This window comes from Macaca nemestrina, chromosome 3 (assembly GCF_043159975.1).
Source record: "Macaca nemestrina isolate mMacNem1 chromosome 3, mMacNem.hap1, whole genome shotgun sequence".
In the NCBI taxonomy this organism is placed as follows: Eukaryota; Metazoa; Chordata; class Mammalia; order Primates; family Cercopithecidae; genus Macaca; species Macaca nemestrina.
In genome coordinates this window covers 131,859,236-131,884,705 of record NC_092127.1, presented here as the reverse complement: position 1 = coordinate 131,884,705, position 25,470 = coordinate 131,859,236, and the positions used below count along the sequence as shown (strand labels likewise).

Below are 25,470 nucleotides of genomic sequence, written 5' to 3'. Positions count from 1 at the left end.
TACAGGAGGACAGTAGTATTGCATTGTGGTTTTGATTTGCATTTCCATGATAATTAGTGATGTTAAGCATTTTTTAATGTTTGTTGGACATTTGTATATTTTCTTTTGAGAACTGTCAATTCATGATCAGCCTACATTTTGATGATATTATTAGTTTTTATCTTGTTAATTTGTTTGAACTCTTCATAGATTCTGAATATTAGTCCTTTGTCAGGTGCATAGTTGGTGAATATTTTCTCCCACTCTGTGAGTTGTCTGTTTACTCAGCTGATTATTTATTTTGCTGTGCAGAAGCTTTTTAGTTTAATTAAGCCACATCTATTTATCTTTGTTTTTGTTGCATTTGCTTTTGGGTTCTTTATCATGAAGTCCTTGTTAAGCCAATGTCCAGAAGAGACTTTCTGATGTTACCTCCTAGAGTTTTTATTGTTTCAGGCCTTAGGTTTAATTTTTTCATCCATCTTAAGTAGATTTTTTTAAATAAGTTGAGAGATGTGGATTCAATATCATTCTACTACATGTGGTTTGTCAATTATCCCAGCATCATTGGTTGAATAGGGTGTCCTTTCTCCACTTTATGTTTTTGTTTGCTTTGTCAAAGATCAGATAGCTATAAGTATTTGGCTTTACTTCTGGATTCTGTATTCTGTTCCATTGATCGACATGCCTGTTTTTATACCAGTGCCACCCTGTTTCAGTCGTTACAGCCTTGTAGTAGTTTGAAGTTGGGTAGTGGCACACTTCCAGATTTGTTCTTTTTGCTTAGGCTTGCTTTGGCTATGCAGACTTCAAACTGAGAATCAAATCAAGAATTCAACCTTTTTCACAACAGCTGATTCAAAAAGAAAAAATAAATAAATAAAATACTTAGAAATATAGTCAACCATGAAGGTGAAAGACCTCCACTAAGAAAACTACAAAATACTGTCAAAAAAATCATAGACGATACAAACAAATGGAAACATCTCCCATGCTCATGGATGGATAGAATCAATGTTATGAAAATGAGCATACAGTCAAAAGCAGTCTATGAATTCAGTGTAATTCTCATCAACATACCATCATAATTCTTTATAGAGCTAGAAAAAACAATCCTAAATTCCATATTGGTTTTATTCTCATTTATGAACTTTAGTAGCAAATGTAAGTTCTTAATTTTAGTTTGTGATAATATAGGAAATGCATTCTAAAGCGACTTAGTGGATTTTCAATCTTGCTAAATATACATGTACTTATACATGTCTATTTCTTTTGAAACAAGACACAACATCACTTTACTATCTAATAGGTATGTTGGGAAATTCAATGTGTTTATTGAAGACAGTTTGAAATATTAATTATTATTCTACATAACTATACTTTAAATGATCATGTCTAATTTTTTCTCTTTTCCACAGTCTTTTGATCCTTCCCTCCTATAAATATAACATGGCAACACTAAATTTTTAACATAAAAATATATATAAAAACAATACAAAAAGTTTATAAATTTTGTGGAAAATAGCTAAATCAAGCCGTACACCTTTAATCTGCACATCAGTGAAGTACTTTATGATCACAGTGGTCCAGATTGGCAGAAACTTATTTGTCTTTGTTAACAAGAAGTCTCATCATTACACAAGTTTCCCAACAAATATTCTTGAGCCTAAGGCATGATTTAAATATATATCACTATATATATGTGTGTGTATATATGTGTGTGTGTATATATACTTGAGCTTGCAGTAATGTTAAAAAGACAAATAACCTAATCAAAAACTGTTTAAAAGATCTAAACAGGAATTTTACCAGGGAATATGTAAACGTCCAACAAGAACATGAAAAAAATGGTATATGTTAGATTATATAGTAGAGAGAAATATATAATGTCTTCCCAATAACAAATAACTTTTCCTTTGTGCTCATAGTCAGGTAAATAAATCCTCATGACTAAACAGAAAAGCGGCGTGGTATATATACACACACACATATATATCACTATATACAGATCACTAAATATATAGATTTGTATTTGTATATGTGTATATAAATCATGTCATACACAGACACACATACATTAAAACATTGATGTTAAAAAAATTATAGGAAGTGTTTACAACAGAATATTTTATACAAATCATTCAGGTATTGATATAGAAAAGCAGGAATAATAAGGTGGAAAAGGTTAATAATATTGTTTTATCATTCTTATAAGCCTGAATTAATTCACATTAGACCTATTCTACAACACACTTAAAAGATGGGTATCTATTGTTTAGTAAGTACTACAATCACCAACCAAAAAAGAGAAATATTCCAATATAAAACTTAATGTAACTATAAATGTGCACTTCAAAGTAAAAATTGCCAAAAACATATAAAAGATTATAAACTAACTGGTGCTCAGGAAAAGAGAATGCCAATAAATTAATGCTATAGAGATTTGCAATCTATAAAAACCTGAGAAATCAATTTTTGAGGGAGTATAATGCAAAATAACCTTCTAAAATAAAATGTCAATATACAGTTTGAAACTGAAGTTCTACATCTAGAAATCTGTCATGCAGAAATCCTTCCACATAAGCACATGTATGAACAGAATATTTCCTCCAGCACTCTATTGGCTCCAGTCAATGAACACATATAGCTCCAACAAATGTATGAGTGTAGCCATTGCAGAGAACAGTTTATTCCACTGTTAAATAGGAAAAGTAGTTTCCAGAAAAAAAAGTCTTCCTTGCAATGAAATAAATTAAAATATATGTAAACTCATACAAGGAAAAAAAAAACTAGAAGAATACACATAAATCCAAGAATGGGAATTTTAGATTTTATTCTCAGAATTCTGCAGTATTTAACTTTTTACAATATTTTCATGTGTTATTTATGAGGTTTAAAAATTAATTTGTGAAATAAATATAAAATCAATACTGGAAGTTTGAAAAATTAACATCTCATTATTAATTCATTAGTATTATTCAAAAAACTTGAATTGATCATGTTTCTCACATGCGATTTTATTCATTTGCAGCTTTTTTTAGAACATTTATTCCATATTTAAAATACCAATGGATAAATACAATACAGTGTTTAAAATTTGCAGTAACTGTGGATATCTAAATTCACAAAATTTTCATATTTGTTATTTTATTTTTAATATTTTATGAATCTTACAATAACTTAACAACTTCTGCTGTCTTCTTCCAAAGGTTATATTGATTGTGCTTTTGTGACATGACTATAAATACTTTGACAATTATCCTGTCAAGTGAAATTCCCTCCCTTTGAAGTTTGGCAGACCTTGTGGCTGTCTCAACAAAAACGATGTAGTGGAAATAATGCAGCTTAACTTTCAAAGTTCTGTTGGAAACACAACATATTCTCTCTCTCTTTCTCTCCCTCTTTTTGGATCTTTTGTTTGCATGTTTCTTTTTCTCTCCACTCCTCCTCAATTCAATCTGTGGTCCCTGTAATAAACGACAATTTGGCAGACAGACACAATATTTGCCTAAGAAATCCTGGGATCCCACGAGCACTCTTATCCCTTCAACTTGAATCATTAAGTATGTAAGCAAATAACCTTCAGATAATTATAGACCAAGGCACCACAGGAAAGTAGCTACATAAGAAACTCTGTGGAAGGAACACATACCTGAGTCCAACCAACACCCCCAAACTCTGAGCAATGATAATAAAATTATTACAGTTGTTTTAAGGCCTGACATTTGGAAACAATATATCATGCAGTGATACAAAACTGGAATAATGAATCTACATCTTTTAAATTATACATTTGTAAAAAAATTATCATTAATATATAGCTACAAGAGTTGAAAATAGGGAATATTATATTTTGAGAATATCTGTACCCCAAATAGAAGAGTCAGCATAACATGGTGGTTAAGAGCTGGCACTCTGGATCCAGATGCCCTTGATTCAAGTCTCTGAGAAAGTACTACATGATGATTTGGGGTTGGACAAGTTGCTTGGACTTTATTTGCTTCAACTTCCTCACCAATGAAATGGCAGTGGTGGTCACAGTATTATCACCCTCATGGGGTTCCTGAAAGGATGCATTCATTAATATTTCAATGCACCAAAAACAATTGTATATACAGCACAGTAAAATTTTTTGGAACACTGAATTGGCAAGGTTTTTAAATATCACACCAGGAGCAGAAGCAACCAAAATAAAATTGATAAACTGGGTTTCATCAAAATTAATATTTTCACACATCAAACAACACCGTTAATAAAGTCAAAAGAGAAACCAGAGTTTGAAGTATATATTTGCAAGTTACATACCTGATAAGTGACTTATATAAAAAATATGTAAAGAAAGCTTGCAGCTCAATGTTAAAAAGACAAATAACCTAATCAAAAAATGTTTAAAAGATCTAAACAGGAATTTTACCAGGGAATATGTAAACGTCCAACAAGAACATGAAAAAAATGGTATATGTTAGATTATATGGTAGAGAGAAATATATAATGTCTTCCCAATAACAAATAACTTTTCCTTTGTGCTCATAGTCAGGTAAATAAATCCTCATGACTAAACAGAAAAGCTGCGTGGAATAAATGCAAGTTATTTAGCAGAACTATAAAAATATAAAATTAAAGATACTTAAACAAATAACACTAGTTTTCCTAAGAATCCATACTAGTGATTAAAATATTATAAATGAAGAGTCTGGTTTCCATATTTTTTAACAGTCTCTTTCCCCACCACTGAGCAAAGATGCTATTTAAATTCTTACTATATGTACTAAGTCCAACACGCGCACACACGCACACTTGCATGAGTATGCATTAATAATAGAGGAAATGTATCTTGTGGCACATACCTCCTTCCAAAGGAACTGAGTGATAAGGTTTGTTTAAAAAATTGGCACTACTGAAAACAGTGTGGAGGTTTCTCAAAAAAATTAACATAAGATTATCATGTGATGCAGCAATCCCTCTTCTGGATATTTATCCATAACAATTAAATCAGGATCTCAAAGAGATATTTGCACATCCATATTCATAACAGCACTATTATGAAAGCTCAGACCTTGAAGCAATCCCAGCATCTATCCAAGCAAAGTGTAGGACCAACCGGGTCTGATTGGTCTAAAATGAAAGGAAAGGTGAATGTGCAGTGTCATAACTGGGAGGGAATGGGAGGAAAATCGTCGAAACCCACCCCATTGGAATGCATGTTAAAGAACTTTAAGAAGGGCTTTCCAGGGGTTAGGAAGTCAAGTTAACCCATCGAATGCTAAGAGCTCTCTATGAATTAGAATAGCCCTCTTCTGGTGTTGGCTGGCTGGCCGACTGTACCATACATAGGGAGACCATTGGTCACGTGTTTAAGGTGGTGACCAGAGTTGGAGGACAGTCACGGAGTTCAGACCAAATTTCCTTATACTAACTCATGGCCGAATGCAGCCCTGTTTAGCAGCTTATTGCAGAATGCTCGCACTGGAGCAGAGAAATCAGCTGTGCTGGCAGCTATAAAGACAAAGAGAAAACTTCGCCTGTAAACACAGAGTTAAAGAGAAAATCATAGGAGCTTGTAGCATGAGCTGAGCAGAGAGTGAAAGCTTCTGTGGCAAACACAGAGACAGAAAGAAAGCCGCAGGAAAAACCATTTTGCAAGAACCACTAGAAGGAAAAGAGACCCCTCCTCCATATTGACTGGATGAGGGGAGAGGACAAAGACGACTAAGATGGCACATTTCCGGGTTCTTCATCATCAACTTACCCGTGAGCAGGAAAATGCAGCCGTGCCCGGGAAAAATACAGACCATCCGCGCAAGCACAATGTGACCTCCGACGGAGGAAACGGAAACCTACCTGGCCCCGCCTACAGCACGGCCCCAACCCACCGTGTCCCCCCTACTGCCCTCTCACTCCCAGGCCCTAGACACAAAAGTTGCTCTGGGCAGAGGCGCCACGTGAACTTCCTCTCCGCACCTCCTCATATTCGGACCTAGGAACCTCGCCCTAGAATGCCAGAGCGACTTCCTCGGCCTCCACCTCCGGAGACCGGTGAACCTCGCCCTTTCTTCCTTCACATTGGCTAGCTAATAAAGTTTCTTTTTACCTTGCCTACTTGCCTTTTCTCTGGCACCTGCCCTGGTGGTCGCATAAAACAAATCAGGTGATGCGGAGACCCTGGAGGACACACCTCCTCAGGGGCCCCCCCAAGGTCCAAGGAGCTTCCTCCTTCCACGCTGCCGATGGACCAGGACCTAGACATCACTTTCCACACCCCCATGTCTCCTGGCGTGAGTACCTCTTGCCTCTGTCTCATACTCCTTGGCCAGAAGTCCTGCGCAGGCCCAAGGTTTTTTGGTCACCAGGTGACCCACAGGAGAGTTCCCAAAGGTAGAGACGTCTGTCCAAAGGAACTCCATTCCAGTCCGTGTGAGGCCTGTCCAGGACGGAGACATCTGCCTGGAGGTAACCTCCATTCCAGCTCCAGGAGCCTCCTGGGCTCTAGTGGCTCCAAAGGATGCTTTGTAGCCAGGTAGAGTTCGGTTTCCACCTATAGGCGAGAGAAAGGCAATGGGAAATCCCCAATCCAAAATACCTAGAGACACCCCTTTAGGGTGTCTTCTAACTAATCTCAAAACTTTACAATCAGAGCAAGATCTTAAATGAAAGTGACTGATTTTCCTCTCCACTGTGGCATGGCCCCAATATAAATTAAACGATCAATCTCAGTGGCCACCTGAAGGCACTCTAGACCGCAATATTCTACTTGATCTTGGCAGTTTCTGCCGGCACCTAGGCAAGTAGTCCAAAATTAACTATATACAAAAGAAGATTTTTTTTTCCTTTTAAGACTTGCGTTCTCGCTCAGACCTGTGTGCCCAGTGTTCGATAGCCCAGGTCTTGTTAGCCAAAACCCAGCCCTCCGTACCCACCTCAACATCAGAGGAGGACTGCACCTTCATTTTAGATAGGGCTGATGGTGGGGCACCTCCCTCCCGACCTTCCAACCCCCCTCCCTATGGACTTCCTACCGCCCCTCCCGGCGCTCCTCCCTCAGCCACTCCTCTCACCCCTCCCTATGGAGCTCCCACCACCCCGCCTGACACTCCTCCCTCAGCCACTCCTCTTATCTCTCCCATTTCCATTCATGCTCGCTCCAAGACCGTGGTAGCGGCCCCCATTAGTCAGCCCTCTACCAGTCAGCCTGCCCCAACCCCCTCTACCAGTCAGCCTGTCTTAACCTACCCTACTGGTCAGTCTGTTCCAACCTCCCCTGCTAGTTTGTTGGCCCCACCCCCCACCGAGAAGTTGCCAGAGCCAAAGGCATGGTTAGAGTCCACGTCCCCTTTTCCCTGGCTGACCTTTCCAAAATTGAAGAATGACTCGGCGACTTCTCAGCCAACCCCACCTAATATTCCAAAGAGTTTCGATACCTAGGCCAGACATATGACCTTACCTGGCATGACTTACATGTCATTCTTACTTCCACTCTTAACCCAGAGGAAAGAGAGTGCAGCTTCCAAGGGAACCAAGGCCTCCTACACCTGCTATGGAAGGGAGGATATAAAGTGTCAGGGAAAAAGGCTCAAATCTGCCTAAAAGGGACCAGTATTTAGGCTTCTATATAAGCCAAAGGAAAAGATGGCTCAGTAGCAAATGGAAGCAGGCTGTTTATGTGCTTTCTACTCCAATCACCAAGTGACAAGAGAGTTCCTACGGGCAGCAGGGTTCTGCCGCATCTGGATCCCAAATTTCTTGCTCGTGGCTAAGCCATTATATGAAGCCAAAAACAGGGGAAAAAGGAGCCCTTCCTCTGGAAGGCCGACCAGGAGAAGGCCTTTAAGGAAATCAAAGAAGTCTTGACTCAGGCCCCAGCTTTAGGACTGCCAGATCTAACTAAGCCTTTCTTTTTATATGTCCATGAGCAAAAGGGAATGGCCATAAGAGTTCTAACTCAAGCTATAGGGTCATGACATCACCCGGTGGCACACTTATCCAGGCAATTGAATTCTGTGGCACTTGGATGGCCTCCTTGTTTTAAGGCACTAGCTGTCACTGCTTTGCTGGCATAGGAAGCTAATAAACTGACTTTAATACAGCAACTGACAATCCGGTTACCATAAAAGGGCCCACTCAGCCCCCGGGAATTCAGGAAACAGGAGCCGTGCCCTGGGAAAACCTGCTTACGGACTTCACCGAATTGCCCCGAGCAGGGGGCAATAGGTTCATTTTGGTGCTTGTCTGTACCTTTTCAGGATGGGTCGAGGCCTTCCCCACCCAGACAGAGAAGGCATGAGAGGTGACAAAGGTGTTGTTAAGAGACATTATTCCCAGATTGGAACTGCCCCTAACTTTGGGGTCAGATAATGGACCAGCATTTGTGGCTGAAATAGTTCAGGATTCACTCGACTATCAAAAATAAAATGGAAGTTGCACACAGCCTGCCAGCCTCAGAGCTCAGGAAGGATGGATGGCATAAATCGGACACTCAAGCAGCTGCTGAAGAAATTTTGTCAGAAAACTCATCTGAGGGGGGACCAGCTCTTGCCCATGGTCCTTCTGTGAGTCAGGTGCACCCCCACAAAACAAACCACACTGGATATTTGCCCTGTGAGATTTTGTTCGGCCGGCCACCCCCAAAGTTAGGGGCAATCATAAGTCAGATAAAAGTAATCTCCATGAGCTACAAAAACTAACTTTAAGGAGACAAATGCAGGCTTTAGGTATGGCCATGAAAAAAGTCTATTTTGGGCACAGGAAAGAATGCCTATAAGTCTGGCAGACCCAGTGCACCCTTTCAAACCTGAAGACTTTGTTTAGGTTAAGAAATAGAATCCAACTACTCTGTACCCCTTATGGGATGGGCCCCATACTGTAATCTCATCCACTCCCACTGTTGTTAAAGTTGCAGGCATCATGCCTTGGATCCACCACAGTCAGCTGAAACCATCAGCCCAGGACCAGTGGATGAGCCAGCAGGACCCAGACCATCCGACCCAGCTGATCCTGCAATGAGACCACGGTGCCAGTGGAGACGACAATAGCCCTGCTCTGGTCACTCTGGAAGATGACCAGTCTATGCATGGTGGAAGCTTGAGAAAGCAGCAAGCCCTGCTCTAGTCACACCAAGAGTTGACTAGTCTATGTACGGCCAAAGCTTGAAGAATCATCATCAAACGAGTCAATGTGACCAGAAATCTTAGGCCCACGAATCTTCTTTGTATTATTCATTATATTGCTCTTGTGCTATTGCTTTAACCAACCACCTACATGCCTTTACTGCCCATGCTGGCTGTAAGAATGCTACTGTTTGCTTTGTTTTTGCTGATCCCCATATCTGTGCTAGAAGGAGGAGGACCCATATTAGGATGCCCTCACTCCATGCACACTCCATGGATGAGAAACACAGTAGTTAAGACTTTATTGTACCATACATAGTATAGGTACCTGGACACAAGATAGGTCAGAGGGTACTGTACCCCAATTTACATGCTTAATCACATCATAAGATTGGAGGCAGTACTTGAAATCATCACTAATGAGATAGCAAATACGTTAGACTTACTAGCCCAGCATGCCACAGAAATAAGGAACACCATCTATTAGAATAGACTGACCTCAGACTACCTCCTAGCCCAGAAAGAAGTAGTATGTGGAAAGTTGAGCCTGATGAATTGCTGCCTAGAAATTAATGATAACAGGAAAGTCATCATAGAAATAACTGCAAGGATGTGGAAGAGAGCTCATGTCCCAGTTCAGACCTGGAATTCAGATGGTCTCTAGATTCCCTCTTAGAAGGTTGGTTTTCATCCTTAGGTGATTTTAAAACATCAGGGGTCGTGTTGGCTGTATTAAAGCATTGCCTAATGCTCCCTTGCCTTTTACCCCTCCTCATCAGAAGCATTCAATCAAGCATAGAATCCATAGTTAACAGAACCACCTCCACTCGACTGATGGCTCTCACCAAGCATCAACCCATATCAAGCAGAGAAGAACTGACTTGTAATGAGGAACCAAATGATGGTGATGCCTTCTATTATATTCCATTACAGGAGGCATCAAAGGGGGAGATGAGGTCGAAAATAGAAAGAAAGAAAGAAAGAAAGAAAGAAAGAAAGAAAGAAAGAAAGAAAGAAAGAAAGAAAGAAAGAAAGAAAGAAAGAAAGAAAGAAAGAGAAGAAATTAAAAAGAGAAATAAGCTTTCCTGTAGTAGACTAACTTGTCCCAGAGGCAGCAATGGGTGAAGTCCAGACCCAGGGAAAGTCTTGGTAATACTATAAAAAACCAGGACATTGGCCGGGCGCGGTGGCTCAAGCCTGTAATCCCAGCACTTTGGGAGGCCGAGACGGGCGGATCACGAGGTCAGGAGATCGAGACCATCCTGGCGAACACGGTGAAACCCCGTCTCTACTAAAAAATACAAAAAACTAGCCGGGCGCGGTGGCGGGCGCCTGTAGTCCCAACTACTCGGGAGGCTGAGGCAGGAGAATGGTGTGAACCCGGGAGGCGGAGCTTGCAGTGAGGTGAGATCCGGCCACTGCACTCCACCCTGGGTGGCAGAGCGAGATTCCGTCTCAAAAAAAAAAAAAAAAAAAAAAAAAAAAAAAAAAAAAAAAAAAAAAAAACCAGGACACACACCAAAAAAATGTGGTCCAGAGATGCTCCCAGCACTCCTTCAACATAGGGAGAAAAAAACAAATTTTCCTCTGTTTTATGGTATGGGTTTATAGATTTTTGTTCTTTGTAACTAGCAACTTCAAGTATTCTGTTTTGTCTAAAAAGTACAGTGAAGGTCATGACAAGCCTGAGCAGGCCTGAACTAACAGCTGTCTGGGCACCATATTGAAGATTAGAAGGTAAACCAGTGCAAGACTGTTTTGAGCAAAACCTACATAACAGACATCTAGTTTGCACAGCAACAGTCATGCACAATCCTGACTTATGAGCTGTCACAATTTGATCAATTGTTCTCCCTCTGTATCCCTGCTTTTGCTCCACTGTAAGCCTGCATCAAGTTAGCCCACCCCTTTTGAAAAGCGTGTATAAAAGTCAAGTGCTTTGTTGGGGTCCCAATCTTTGGACGTTAAGTCCGCTGAGTGTGACTGAGTGCACTCAATAAAGATATCCTCTTGTATACATCCCAAGATCTCTCGCTGGTCCTCCTGATTCCCACAAAAAGATGTCATATTAAAAACAATATACATGACAGATGATAAAATAGCACAAAGAGTGTTGTTGATTAATAATACTTTGCCATTAACATTGTGATTAGAAAAAAATACATAATTAGGAGGTGCAGTGTGACATTTTGGTATTATCATGATAGTGGAGGCAGGTAACGGATATCACCAAATTCTGCTCTGCCATTCAATTCTATAACTTACAGATTCCTAAGTGCGCTGTATGTACTACAAATGTTATCAGAAAGGAGTTATATTTATGTGTTACTTCACTAGCACAATAACAATAAATAGGTTTTTTTAAAAAAAAAATCGAAACGTATCATGGAGCTTAGGCTTTCCATGTAACCTGGGCCCCTTTACTTACCATAATTTTGAAATAGGTCTATTCAGTGTATTGTTCAGAGGGCTATTCAGAGAAAGGAAGCTCAAACTCATCCACCCTGAGTCTAGGTACCCACTTAGCCATGTAGATTTGGAGAAACAGAAAAACCAAACTGTCTTGGTGGACTGGACTTGGCCAATATCTGATAGGAAGATGTAATAAAAAGAGGGTGATCAAATCCTGCCCTTAAGGTAGACAGAATCTGTCAATGCTTTAGAGTATACCGTCAAGGAGTTAACAGTCAGCAGAACAAAATTTAGCATCATCACAATTTTGGAAGTTTTTTAACAGCCCTATTATTTATAAACTGCCAATCAGTATTTTTACATTTAAATAATTTGCAGTGGTAGTAAATGTGATAACATTCTCAATATATGTGAAAAATATCACTTACAATTTTTTCTTGGAAGAAACGCTTACTAATTTGTAATCAGAAACAAATTATATGTACTTTCTAAGTAGATTAATGGATCTCTCATACATAGATGATGACACAGATTTGCATTTTAGTAAATTATCAAATATAAGACTCTAATTTATGGAAGAAGTGAATATAAGTAAACTATCTCCTATTTCATTTTTTTATAAATGAAAAGATTAACATTAAATTTGTAAGATGAATGTGTATGTAGTAAATACATTAATAAAATAGGTGTAGACCATTAGTAGTAACTTTTTGCTCTTATTTATACTAGGATTATGTCTGCCTAACAATTACTTAAATATTTGAAGTTTTAATTTATTATCACAATTCTCTAAGCCACTATATATGAAACCTCATGATTGCGTTTAGCTTCACAATATAAAAATTAGTCAAGATAATATAGTTGTTCTATTTACTTCAGTCTTCTAATAGTTCTCATTACTTAACTTGTCCTCATTTCCTTATTAGCCATATGGAAGGCATTTGACTAGGTGATCTCAATCCTTTTAGAATTCTAACAGAAATGCTATAATTTGAATTTTACTCATAGAACAAGGTACATTCATTTTTAAAACTTTTAAGTTCAGGAGCACATGTTCCCGTTTATTACATATGTAAAGTTGTGTCATGGAAGTTTGTTTGACAGATTATTTCATCACACAGGTATTAAGCCTAGTGCCCATTAGTGATTTTTTCTGTTCCTCTCCCTCATCCCACCCTCCACCTTCTGAAAGGCCTCAGTGTACGTTGTTGCCCTCTATGTATCCACGTGTTCTCAACGTTAGGCTCACTTATCTATACAGTTCTATGGAAATTTGATGACAGGAAATCAGATACCTTAGTACCAATATTCAACAATATAGTCGGTATTCCAGAATCACTTTCTCAGTAAGATTCTGAGGATCAAATATTGAGAACTTGGGTAACAGCATGTGAAGATGAAAATGGTTCAACGGAAAACACACTGTTGAAATAATAACTGATTAATCATTTATCATTTAAAAAGTCAAAAATAAAATGTAACTTCTTTATATTCATCTTCCAGTCCTAGGAAAAATATAATAAACTAAAAGGGATTGAAATTTTATTATACAGAGTCATACACTTTATGGCCAGAAACAAACTGTCTTTATTTCAAGTGTAGTTACCTTTCAGAAAATTGTTTTTCAATAATTTTCTGGGTTGTCTGTCTCCTAATTCAATCATCACACCTACTCTTTCTCCTAATGTATAGATGTCGCAAATGCAACAGAAAAATGACAGCTCTTCTTTCATTACCAGTAGCTTCATTTTCTATGAGAATAAATTCCCTATCTTTATCATGGAGTGGTGGTAACACATTTCATGATGGAGTGTGGCCTGTCCTTCCTCTATCCAAGCACCACCACCACCCCTCTCCCTGCTGCACTGGATACTGTGCCCTATCATACTCAGTGACTACATCATTTCTCTAAGAGAACAAGTTCTGGCATGCATGCTGCTTCTTTTTTGGGGGAGGGTGGTAATGAGAAATGGGTGATACACAATTATCTTTATCCACAGTGTTCTCTATTTGTCCATGTGACAATCTTGCATGATTTCTTCAAATCTCAAGTCACATATCATGTGTCAATGTGTAGCTTTCACTTACTGCCCCAGAGGACTTGGTGCTTCTTCCTTTGTGATCTGAAACCGATTTTAATGCAGTTTTACTGTTACAGTAATTTGTGATCTAGAGAACAATGCCTATTTCATTGACTCATATTGTGTGTTGCTCATTTTAGTTCTAAGACTTATAATGTATACTTTTTCAAAAAATCATCTACTCTTAGGTCATCCACAAACTAAAGCATTTATAACTCATGATGGATCCAATTTAATGTATGAGGGAATCTACCACGGAATCCCTATGGTGGGCCTTCCTTTATTGCAGATCAACCTGATAACTTTGGTCAAATGAAGGCTAAGGGGGAAGCTGTTAGATTGGACTCAAAAACAATGTAAATTACAGATTTGCTCGATGCATTAAAGCAGTCATTAACGACCCTACACAAATATAAATTTTTTAAGTTCATTGCATGTATCCATACTTTCTCACATGAAGGCCAAGGGAGCTGCAGTGATTCTGAACATGAACACAGTACTGAGTACATATATTTTTTGTAACACTTAAAGGCTATGATAAATACATCATTGTATCACAATATGTTTTTTGTTTGTTTGTTTGATTTAGTGAAATCATTGGTCAGAGTTTTTAGGATAGTGCATAAATTCTAAAATAGCCAAAAAGTGAAATAAGAGGAATTGCTAAAGATGGTAACAGAAGGATTGTAAGGAAGATTGAGGATAAAGTTGAAGCAGAAAACTGTAAATATTATTACAGTACTGACTAATTTTCATCACACTTATGTTGTCTTTCAACATGAGAACTCATCAAATGTTCATTTTTAAATATTTTTTGTGTATGTTGAAGGTATATAAAATGATATTATGGAATACAAATACATATTTTAAAAGTTACCATAATAAAACAAATAAACATATTCATGATCTCCTATTAGTCATATATTTCTTTTGTTTTTAAAGCATTCTTAAGATGATTTATTTTCAGTAATCAGCATGACATAATCAATCTCTAATTACATCATATTCAATGTTTTACAAATTTTCACACTACATTTTGATCCCATCATTGATAATTTGTAAACAGCTAGAGCTTTCAAATTTGCCTTTTAAAAATTATTGAAAAGAGGAGATATTAGTATAAATATAGCCATTTCTTTGTTCTTACAGTGGTGGTTAATTTGCTTATTTGGAAGAATTATAAAATCAAAAAATAGTTGACTTGGAAAAGATAAGTTGGAATATTTCTGTTTAATAGCCAAAATGTATGAAACCAGAAATATGCGGTTTAAAAATTATTTCAGCATATACATTAATTTCAGTTATGCTATTACTATTACATTAATAATAGCAATAATTTTTAATAAACATAGCTCTGTATTGATAAATGACAATTTTTAATTAGTTGATACATACTGAATGTGTGTGACAAACATTGTATTGGTTCTTTGTATTATGAATCCGAATTGTATGAAAAAATATATCAGAATTAGTGCCCTCTTCTGAAAAACACCATTCCACCATGTGTTTTTTTAAGTAACAAGGAGAGAAGTTACCTCCATTGCTATTGCTACGGTGTCATGCTTTAGCACTTTTTGATTTTGACTTAGTAAGCAATATACTTACATGCATCCTTATTCTTTGTCTATTAGTCCAAAATTATTTCACACTAGAAACAAATGGACTGCAACACCTCAAAGTAAAATATTGAAAGCCACTTAGATTCTAAAATACCAATACAAGAAAAATAGTAATGACAGTGATCATTTACTGACAATCACTTTATGATGATAATAATTCTACCAATTATTCTGAGAATCATTACATGACGACTCACAATAATCAGGCAAGAAAGACACAATTCTTTTTTTTTTTTTTTTTTTTTTTTTTTTTTTTGAGACGGAGTCTCACTCTGTAGCCCAGGCTGGAGTGCAGTGGCCGGATCTCAGCTCACTGCAAGCTCCGCCTCCCGGGTTCACGCCATTCTCCGGCCTCAGCCTCCCAAGTAGCTGGGACTACAGGCACCGCCACCTCGCCCGGCTAGTTTTTTGTATTTCTTAGTAGAGACGGGGTTTCACCGTGTTAGCCAGGATGGTCTCGATCTCCTGACCTCGTGATCCACCCGTCTCGGCCTCCCAAAGTGCTGGGATTACAGGCTTGAGCCACCGTGCCCGGCCAACACAATTCTTATTCATTCACATTAACAATTAAAAAAACTTGGAACAGATACATTTTTTAAAAAAACGACCAGTAGATATCAGGTTAGGATTCAAACTAAGGCCATCCACTTTCATACTTTTAACCATGAATCCACTGATATAATGTTAATTCCAACTCTTGGTCAGTGCCAACTCCTTATGAGCTTTGCCCTGACATGTACCTGACCTCGTCAGATTTGTCAGCTATCTCTAGACTTTGATATTATTTTGAAACTTGTACACCAGGTCCATTTTTTTTTTTTTTTTTTTTTTTTTTTTTTACTGGCTAATCAATTTCTGCACTCTCAAATGATTTTTTTTAACCCTTTGGACTCATCTGATTTCAATTTCTAGGCTACAAATACTTGTTCTCTCTTAAATTATCTCTTTACATCTTGAAATCTTATGCATGAAACAAATTCTAGCCCATAAACCAAAATCTCTATAACCACCATGAAATAAAATATTTTATTTTTCATCCACTTTTATGTGGCACTCATTTTTAACATCTACACAAAAATGTCACATATTTGTCTTTTCTGGTTCATTATATCAGTTGATGTCTCTTTGATTTTCCATTAGCTGTAAAAAGAATGTGATGTAGTTATCAATCATTCATTATGATCAGTCTCTGAAGTCCTTGGACCAAAAACTCTTCTGGATTGAGTTTGTCATGCACCACAATGGAACCAAGTACCTGCTGCCACCTACCCACAACCTCACCTGGTTGCAGTACTGCTCTATGGATGTGCTGGCCTGCATGGCAATTGTTACTCTCTTTGTCATAATATGTGGTTTGATTATCAACTGTTTGTTAAGGTAAGAAAGAAAGAAAAGAGAGTAGATCTGTTTGAGATCTAAGGCAGGCAGGCATGATACAGAAAATCATGCCATTTAATGCCGCCACTATGTATCAAGGTATGGACTAAATTCTTTACTGCATTTTACAAAATCTGTGCCTTCTAGATTTGTTTGAAATTTTTAATCTTTGTTAAACATTAAGTAATGTACAATTTTAATTTCAGAAAACCTGTAGTAATTCACTTTTAATGCTTATCTATGTATATTTTTAAACTGAAAATAAAATGAGATTCACTAGAAACTCAGTCTGTTTCCTTGAGAAGGCCAGAAAGACTAGATATATTTTGCATTTTAAGAAATCTCTTCTTTTATATATGTATTTATAAAATATATAGTAAATTTATATATTATGCATTTATATAACATATAAAATAAATATATTTATATATTATATTTTTATTGTTTTATTTCAACTTTTATTTCAAGTTCAGAGATACACATGCAGGATGTGCCTGTTTATTGCATAGGTAAAGAACCCTCTTCTATATAAACAAATACAATTATATGGAATATATGTGTGCATGTCAGAAAAAAAAAAGAAACACTGAGCAACATCCTTGTCAAAAATTGCAAGACAAATTTTATTTTGACTACTGAAGTAGGGGATAGAGACTGCAATATGAACTGAACTCAACCCCAACTAAGACAAAAGTTAACTGACACTTTTAAAGAAAATCTATTTGTGAATAAAATGGGAATATGAGGAAATAAAAATAAGGAAACCAAAAAGAGAGTAGTTGGCTATATGGAAATAGAAAATTACATAAAGATTAAGTGTACATGATTGATTATTAGACAAGGTGAGTTAGACAGGGTAATTTTGCAATTTGGCAGGATCACATTTTATTGAGCAAAGCCTCAGCATGAAGGCTAGGGTCACCTTCCAGGACAAATCCATGACATAACGTACATATAAGCTGGACTAAACTTAGCCACCTTTCTTAGCATGGTGTTTAGGCAAGTTCTTTGTGTTAAATGGGTGTTTCCAATTCATATCCTTCATGAAATGCAAAATATTTTCTCAGGAAAATTTTCTTTATTTCAAAACTCTAGATAGTCATAACTGGCTTCCTATGTAAAACTATGCAACCTGGTAAAATGTTTGGTTAGAAAGACTGAAGATATTTTCCACATGAGACCTTGACTAACTTGAGTTACTATTTTTACTTTAGTAATGACAATTTGCAATTGGATAGTAATACATAAAAGAATAGAAAAGAAGAGTCTAGTTCCCTCTAGTTAGGAATTATAGATATGGCCCAGCAGGTTTAGTCCAGTCCCTCTAGCTTATAATGTTACATGATTTCTTTCCTGCAATAAGATGTCACATTTCTTGTCCTTACCCTGCCAAGTATGATATCTCCACCTACTTTAATGCCTGGAATAGTGAGGATATACAAACCGGAAATGTATATAATTATTTACTTATTCTCTTCTCATAACATATTTAAAAAAATGTAGGTGGAATAAGGAGCCAAATATCACGTGCAACAATTTTTAAAGTCTATGCTGGAGAAAATGTAGTAAATGGAAAAAAGCTCTCTGATACCTATCTTCAACTGTTGTTCATTACAGCCTTTGGACTCAGAACAAGGTTTTAAAAGAAAATAACAGAGAAGAAGGGAACCAACCTAAGAGCAGTTCTTCTGTCTGACAAGAGTTGTGTCTAAAACAGTTGAAAGAAAGAGAAGCATAATGATTATTTCCGGCACATGAAATAGACTTTTATAGTACTCTTCTCTAGGAGAAACTGTTGTAGCAATAATTGGTAATAAAATGAATTATTATAATGTCTAGAAAAGAAATATACACTAAATATTTTACTTTGCTACACTTTGAACATATAGTCAGGCCACTAGAAAGAAAAAATAGCAAAGTACAAGAAAAAAAGTGTAATGCATTAGTGCTTTTTATAGAAATGTCTTCTTTATAAAAGGGGAAACCTTATAGATAAATATTAGTCTGGGGAAATAATGTAACTCAATGTGTACTACACAAACTAAATTTTAGTCTATTTATATTTTCTTAATGAAACAACTTCTGAAAATGCATCAAGGACCTTGCCAAAAGAGATCTTCTTTGCAATTCATAGACCATATAGCCAGATACAAAAATCTATGTTTATTCATGAGTTATCAAAAGATACTTTCATTTGTTTTCATATTGAGAAATCTTTTCACATAAAATACTATGTACACTTATAGTTAGGAAAGTATGTGAATATGAAGGTTTACATGAGACTCATAAAATCACATGGTATATGAAATTCCAAAAATTTCCATATTGTGCATGTGTCTGTTTCTTTGAGATTGATTCTAAAAGCTTTTAAATATCTCAGGAGTTAACAAAATTTAAACACAGAAACTCTAATCACCTGGAATCATTGAAATGAAGTAACATTCTTCATCTTCGTGATCATCTTTTTCCATAAAATTTTGAATATGCTGCTTAAAGACTGGAATACAAAGCACCACAGAAGTTGAAGACAAAAATAACATAATTGTGAATTTAATGATGAAAGCAACATATGAAGCTGAATCTGTTTGTGTCAAGGACAAATGGTTTATGTAGTTTTCTGAATTAATATCTATACAGAAGGCAATGTTTTGTAGAAGATAAAATAAATGTGCTAATTAGAAGTTTCCTTCTTCTATTCTTTAAGTATATTCTTTAATAGTCTTAAATATATTCTTTAACATACAAATTCTTAAAACCCAATACTAATTATAAAAATTACTGAATAACAGTAAAGAGTACGGTCTTAGAAGGGATATGTCTTCCAGCATCTAACACCTCACAACCACTCCAGTGTTCTCTATTGATGAAGTTTAACATTCAACTAGCTGGTAAAGGAGTAATGTTTACAGGATCCAGATTCAGTTTCATAAAGTTATATTTGCACCCAGGGGATAATAAATTGAAAACTCTTAAAGCATACATTTTCAAATTTTGCATTTGCTATCATTCTAAAAGTTGTGGTCCTTCTGACACTGAATCTTGGAAAAATTTGGATGAGTAAGAGGCATGGCTTTCTTTTGAAAATAACATTTTTGAAAGTGGGGGCATGTAGAGGTTCTGAGAAAGATGACTTAGAGTTGGCCCACTGGGTTCACCACCCCCCTGGTGGTCACTTCCCTAATGTCCAAATGTATAATAAGAATTGACATACTAGCAGGTTGGATTTTTTATTTCAGTAGTACCTAGCTCAGATTTGGTTAGAGGAAATTTTGTCGTGCTGGACCCATGCATACCCTTAGCTTATCACCACTCTATTCATAGTCCCAACAAATCAACACTGGAGTAGCCAGGTATTTGGTGCTTTACCTATAATGGATATTAACTGTCACCAATTCAAAGCATATTAAGATGTCTCATTGATTTCATTGCAAGTTCCCAATTATTAGCCTCATTAATTACTTTTTGGGTTTATGATACAGTGAGAATTTCGTTCCTGTACTGCACTGATTTTTTTCAAGAGACATTTTTCTATAGATTCATCTTTGGTATAGAGACTTTATTTAAGGATGAATTTGTTCTTCATAAGAGATCTAGAATCCTGACTCATCATGACAGTGGCTCAGAGTGATTGTCTAAAACAAGATTGATAAAGGTCAGATAAACAAGTAAAAATTAATGAATAATCCTCAGTCAGATAAGGTGAACTTTGCTGTTGGATTAATCCATCATAATGAGGACATGTAGGTTGCAAGAGTTAAGACAGAATGAAATGCAGCTTGAGACAAACACATTGAATCAGGTTATAAATGTTTGAACAAAACATATAATGAGTAGTTAAGACCAGGAAAACAACTAGAAACAAGAGAGTTTTGGAAAAAAACAGGTAATCAGAAAATTTCTAATGTAAGGTGTTAGCAAGCAATGCTTTTAGGTTTTAATTGGTTTGCTGAAAATTTCTAGAGCATTAGGTGATTTCTCTTGGGAGTACTACGAGTCAAGCATTTGGTTTCATTTTATTTCATGTAATCAACCATCATTTCATATATAATTAGGGAGCCCATGTCTGATTTCAGAAATATCTGATGTTTTTTTATTCATCCTCCTGATCTCATCCCATTCTTGCTTTATATTAGTGATGCTTGCATCTCTGAACATTTGAATCATGCTTATTTAAAAATCTCATTTTGTCCAGACATGGTGGTTCACATCTGTAATCCCAACACTTTGGGATGTTGAAATAGGAGGATTGACTCCAGGAGTTTGAGATCAGCCTGGATAACCTAATGAGAGCTCATCACTATAAAAAATTAAAATACTAGTTGGGTGTGGTGTCAGGCACCTGCGGTCCCAGCCACTTAGGGGACTGAGGTGAAAACATCACTTGAGTTTCGGAGGTTGAGGCTGAAGAGAACTGTGATCACACCACTGCACTCCAGGATGGACAGCAGAGTGAGAGAGTCACTTGAGCTTTGTATGTTGAGACTACAATGACCCCTGAATACTCCACTGCATTTCATTCAGCCTGGATGATGGAATAACATCTTATCTTTTTATATATATATATTATAAATCAAAGCCTCATTCTGATTGTGTCCTCTATCTGCAATCCTTGGGTGAAAATCTTCCAACTGTGTATCACTGGTTATTTCCTCATATGGTTTTCTTGAGGAAATCTTCAACATGTGTTGATTTCTGCAACATCCTTCATATTCTCTATTGTAATAGAAACCCTTCACAATATTTAAAATTGCCTCTGCTGCAGTCTAGGGAGATCTCCAGTTACACACATATTTTATTTTATTTTTAAACAAAAGTCACTGCACTCTGTAAATTTTTGTTCCTTGCTTCAAGGTACTATTTTTCATTTGGTTTCCTCACAAAAGTCACTTTTTCATAGTTTTCACAAGCATCTATTCATAGAATTCCCTCCAATTTTAACAATTGGTGGACATTCTTCCTTCATTTTATACTAGGCTATATATGTTTTTTGACATCATTTTTAAATGCATGTATATGTGTCTGGAGTAGAATAAATTGGAAAAAGTTGAGTCACTTATGATCACCTCAGTATACTACGTTGTTTAATTTATTTGAGTCTAGTTTTTAGGACAACTATTTCATATATAAAAATCTATAAGTAAATATTTTCAAATACTTAATGAACTATTCAGTAGTTGTAAACATATAAATTCACACAATTTTTAGGATTGTATTGTTTTTAATGTCCATATGTAATAATTTCATAGTTGCTTAGAGGCTTCTGTTGAGCAAATCAATAGCTTAAATTTGTGGAATTTTGAGACACCACTGCAAATACTTTGACATTCTTATTAAACGTGGTCCCTCCCCTTGAAATGTGGTAAAGCTTGTGGCTTTCAGCAAATTTATAGTGAAAGTGATAGCATAATTTTGAAGACTGTGTTAGAAAAGACAGTACATTATCTCCATCTCTCTGTCTCTGTCTGTCTCTGTCTTCTACTTATACTTTTTTCTCTCTTTCTTTCTCCTTCTCCCTCTTTCTCTTTTTCTGCCTGTATACTCTTTGGAGCCCAGTATCACACATGAAGTCCTGATGATAAAAGGCAATTTCAAGGAGAGATGCAAAGAGGAGACTAAGAAGTCATGATTATTCGGTCTTACAGGAATTTGAGTCTTTTGACATCCATCACCATGTATGTGAATGAATGACTTTCAGATGATTACATCCCCAACCACCATATGAAACTAATGGTCTGAGAAATACTGTGTATGAACCCCCTGACTGAGGCTACCCAACACTCATGCTATGGGAGTTGTAATAAAATGCTTGCTGTTTTTCAAAATACCTACAATAGAGGGTAGTTTGTTATAAAGTGATAAATAACTGCAAGGATATTTCTTTATTGTATTATGTTTATTACACTTTAAGTTCTGGGATACATGTGCGAAATGTGCAGGATTGCTACATAGGTATATATGTGCCATGGTTGTTTTCTGCACCCATCAACCTGTCACCTATATTAGGTATTTCTCCTAATGCTATTCCTCCCCTAGCTCCCGACCTCGTGACAGGCCCCATTGTGTGATGTTCCCCTCCCTGTGTCCATGTATTCTCATTGCTCAACTCCCACTTATGAGTGAGAATATGCAATGTTAGGTTTTCTGTTCTTGTGACAGTTTGCTGAGAATGAAGGTTTCCAGTTTCATCCATGTCCCTGCAAAGGACCTATACTCATCCTTTTTATGTGTGCATAGTATTCTATAGTATATATGTACAACATTTTCTTTATCCAGTCTATCATTGATAGACATTTGGTTTGTTCCAAGTCTTTCTACTTGTGGACAGTGCCACAATAAACATATGTATGTGTGTGTCTTACAGAATGATGTATAATCCATTGGGTATATGCCTGGTAATCGGATTGCTTCGTCAAATGGTACTTCTAGTTCTAGATCCTTGAGGAATCACCACACTGTCTTCCACAGTGGTTGAACAAATTTGCACTCCTACCAACAGTGTAAAAGCATTCCTATTTCTCCACAACCTCTCCAGCATCAGTTGTTTCACGACTTTTTAATGATCACTATTCTAACTGGTGTGAGATGGTATTTCATTGTGGTTTTGTTTTGCATTTCTCTAATTCTCTAATGACAAGTGATAATGAGCTTTGTTTCATATCTTTGTTGGCTGTATAAATATCTTCTTTTGAGAAGTATCTCTTCATATCCTTCACCCACTTTTTGATAGTGTTGTTTGTTTTTTTTCCCTGGTAAATTTGTTTAAGTTCTTTGTAGATTCTGAATATTAGCCCTCTGTCAGGAGGATAGATTACAAAAATTTTTCCCATTCTGTAGGTTGCCGGTTCACTCTAATGATAGTTTCTTTTGCTGTGCAGAAGCTCTTTAGTTTAATTAGATCTCATTTGTCTATTTTGGCTTTTGTTGTTATTGCATTTGGTGTTTTAGTCATGAAGTCTTTTCCACGCCTATGTCCTAAATAGTATTGCCTAGGTTTTCTTCTAGGATTTTTATGATTTTAAATCTTATGTTTAAGTCTTTAGTCCATCTTGAGTTAATTTTGTATAAGGTGTAAGGAAGGATTCCAGTTTCCGTTTTCTGCATATGGCTAGCCAGTTTTCCCAGCACTATTTATTAAATAGGGAATTTTTTTCCCCATTGCTTGTTTTTGTCAGGTTTGTCAAAGATCAGTTGGTTGTATATGTGTGGTGTTATTTATGAGGCCTCTGTTCTGTTCCATTGGTCTATATATCTGTTTTGATACCAGTACCACACTGTTTTGGTTACTGTACAATTGTAATATGGTTTGAAGTCAGGTAGCATGATGCCTCCAGCTTTGTTCCTTTTGCTTAGGTTTGTCTTGGTTCTGCAGGCTCTTTTTTCATTCCATATGAAGTTTAAAGTAGTTTTTCTTTTTTCCAATTCTGGGAAGAAAGTCAATGATAGCTTGATGTCAATAGCATTGAATTTATAAATTACTTTGGACAGTATGGCCATTTTCATGATACTGACTCTTCCTATCTATGAGCATGGAATGCTTTCCCATTTATTTTTCCTGTCTTATTTTCTTAAGCAGTGGTTTGTAGTTCTCCTTGAAGAGGTTGTTCACATTCCTTGTAAGTTGTATTCATAGGTATTTTATTCTCTTTGTATCAATTGTGAATGGGAGTTCACTCATGATTTTGTTCTCTGGTTTTCAAATTATTATTATTATTCTTGGTGGATAGGAATGCTTGTGATTTTTGCACATTGACTTTTATCCTGAGATTTTGTGGAAGTTGCTTATCAGTTTAAGGAGATTTGGGGCTGAGACAGTGGGGTTTTGTTAACATATAATAATGTCATCTACAGAGTGGATTTGACTTCCTCATTTCCTATTTCAATACCTTTTGTTTCTTTATCTTGCCTGATTTTCCTGTCTAGAACTTCCAATACTGTTTTGAATAGAAGTAGTGAGAGAATGCATCCTTCTCTTGCACCGATGTTCAAAGGGAATGCTTCCAGCTTTTGCCCATTAAATATGATATGGGCTGCTGTGGGGTTTGTCATAAGTAGCTCTTATTATTTTGAGATATGTTTCATCAATACCTAGTTTATTGAGAGTTGTTAGCATGAAGTGATGTTGAATTTTATCAATGGCCTTTTCTGCATCTATTGAGATAATCATTTTTTTTTTTCCATTGGTTCTGTTTATGTCATGGATTACTTTTTTTTTTATTTCGGTAGGTTGAACCAGCCTTGCATCCCAAGTATGAAGCCAACTTGCTTATGGTGGATAAGCTTTGTGATGTGTTGCTGGGTTTTTGTTGCTAGCATTTTATTTAGGATTTTCACATCGATGTTGGTCAGGGATATTCACCGAAATTTCCTTTTCTTCGTTGTGGTTCTGCCAGGTTTTGGTCTCGGGATGATGCTAGCCTCATAAAATGAGTTAACAAGGCTTCCTTCATTTTCTACATTTGGAATAGTTTCAGAAGGAATGGTACCATTTCCTTTTTGTACCTCTGGTAGAATTCAGCTGTGAATCCATCTGGTCCTGAACTTTTTTTTGGTTGGTAGGCTATTAATTACTGCCTCAATTTCAGAACTTGTTTTTTCTTTCTACTTTCTTGATGCTCTTAGGGGTTTAAATATGAATATGATGAATTCAGTTGACTATCTTTGATTCTAGTCCACTCCTGGGTCTTAGTGGAGCCCCTTCTGATTACTTTCTCCATGACTGTTTATCTTTTGTTAAATGTTCTGACCAGGTGTCCTCCTCAGGAAGGGGCCATAGATGGCACACAAAACCACACCTTTGGCCTGTCAACCCTAATCTGCTGTGTTTGCGCTTCCTGAAGTTTAGATGAAAGTGGGAATGCTAGGTGGGTTGTAATCTTTGGTCTGTCAACCCTCATCTGC

At 36.6% G+C, this 25,470-nt stretch overlaps 1 long non-coding RNA gene and 1 pseudogene across 1 annotated transcript; one reads left to right on the top strand and one right to left on the bottom strand.

Annotated features, from left to right (window-relative positions):
* LOC105477397 (UDP-glucuronosyltransferase 2B10-like) overlaps positions 1–19,633 on the top strand; it is a 39,441-nt pseudogene extending 19,808 nt beyond the window's left edge.
* Positions 3,074–5,421, bottom strand: LOC105477365 (uncharacterized). Its single transcript, XR_984629.2, has 3 exons — positions 4,827–5,421; positions 3,849–4,042; positions 3,074–3,446 (listed from the first exon to the last, which is right to left on the bottom strand). It is a non-coding gene; the product is annotated as an uncharacterized lncRNA (long non-coding RNA).
* Positions 19,634–25,470: the final 5,837 nt, after the last annotated feature.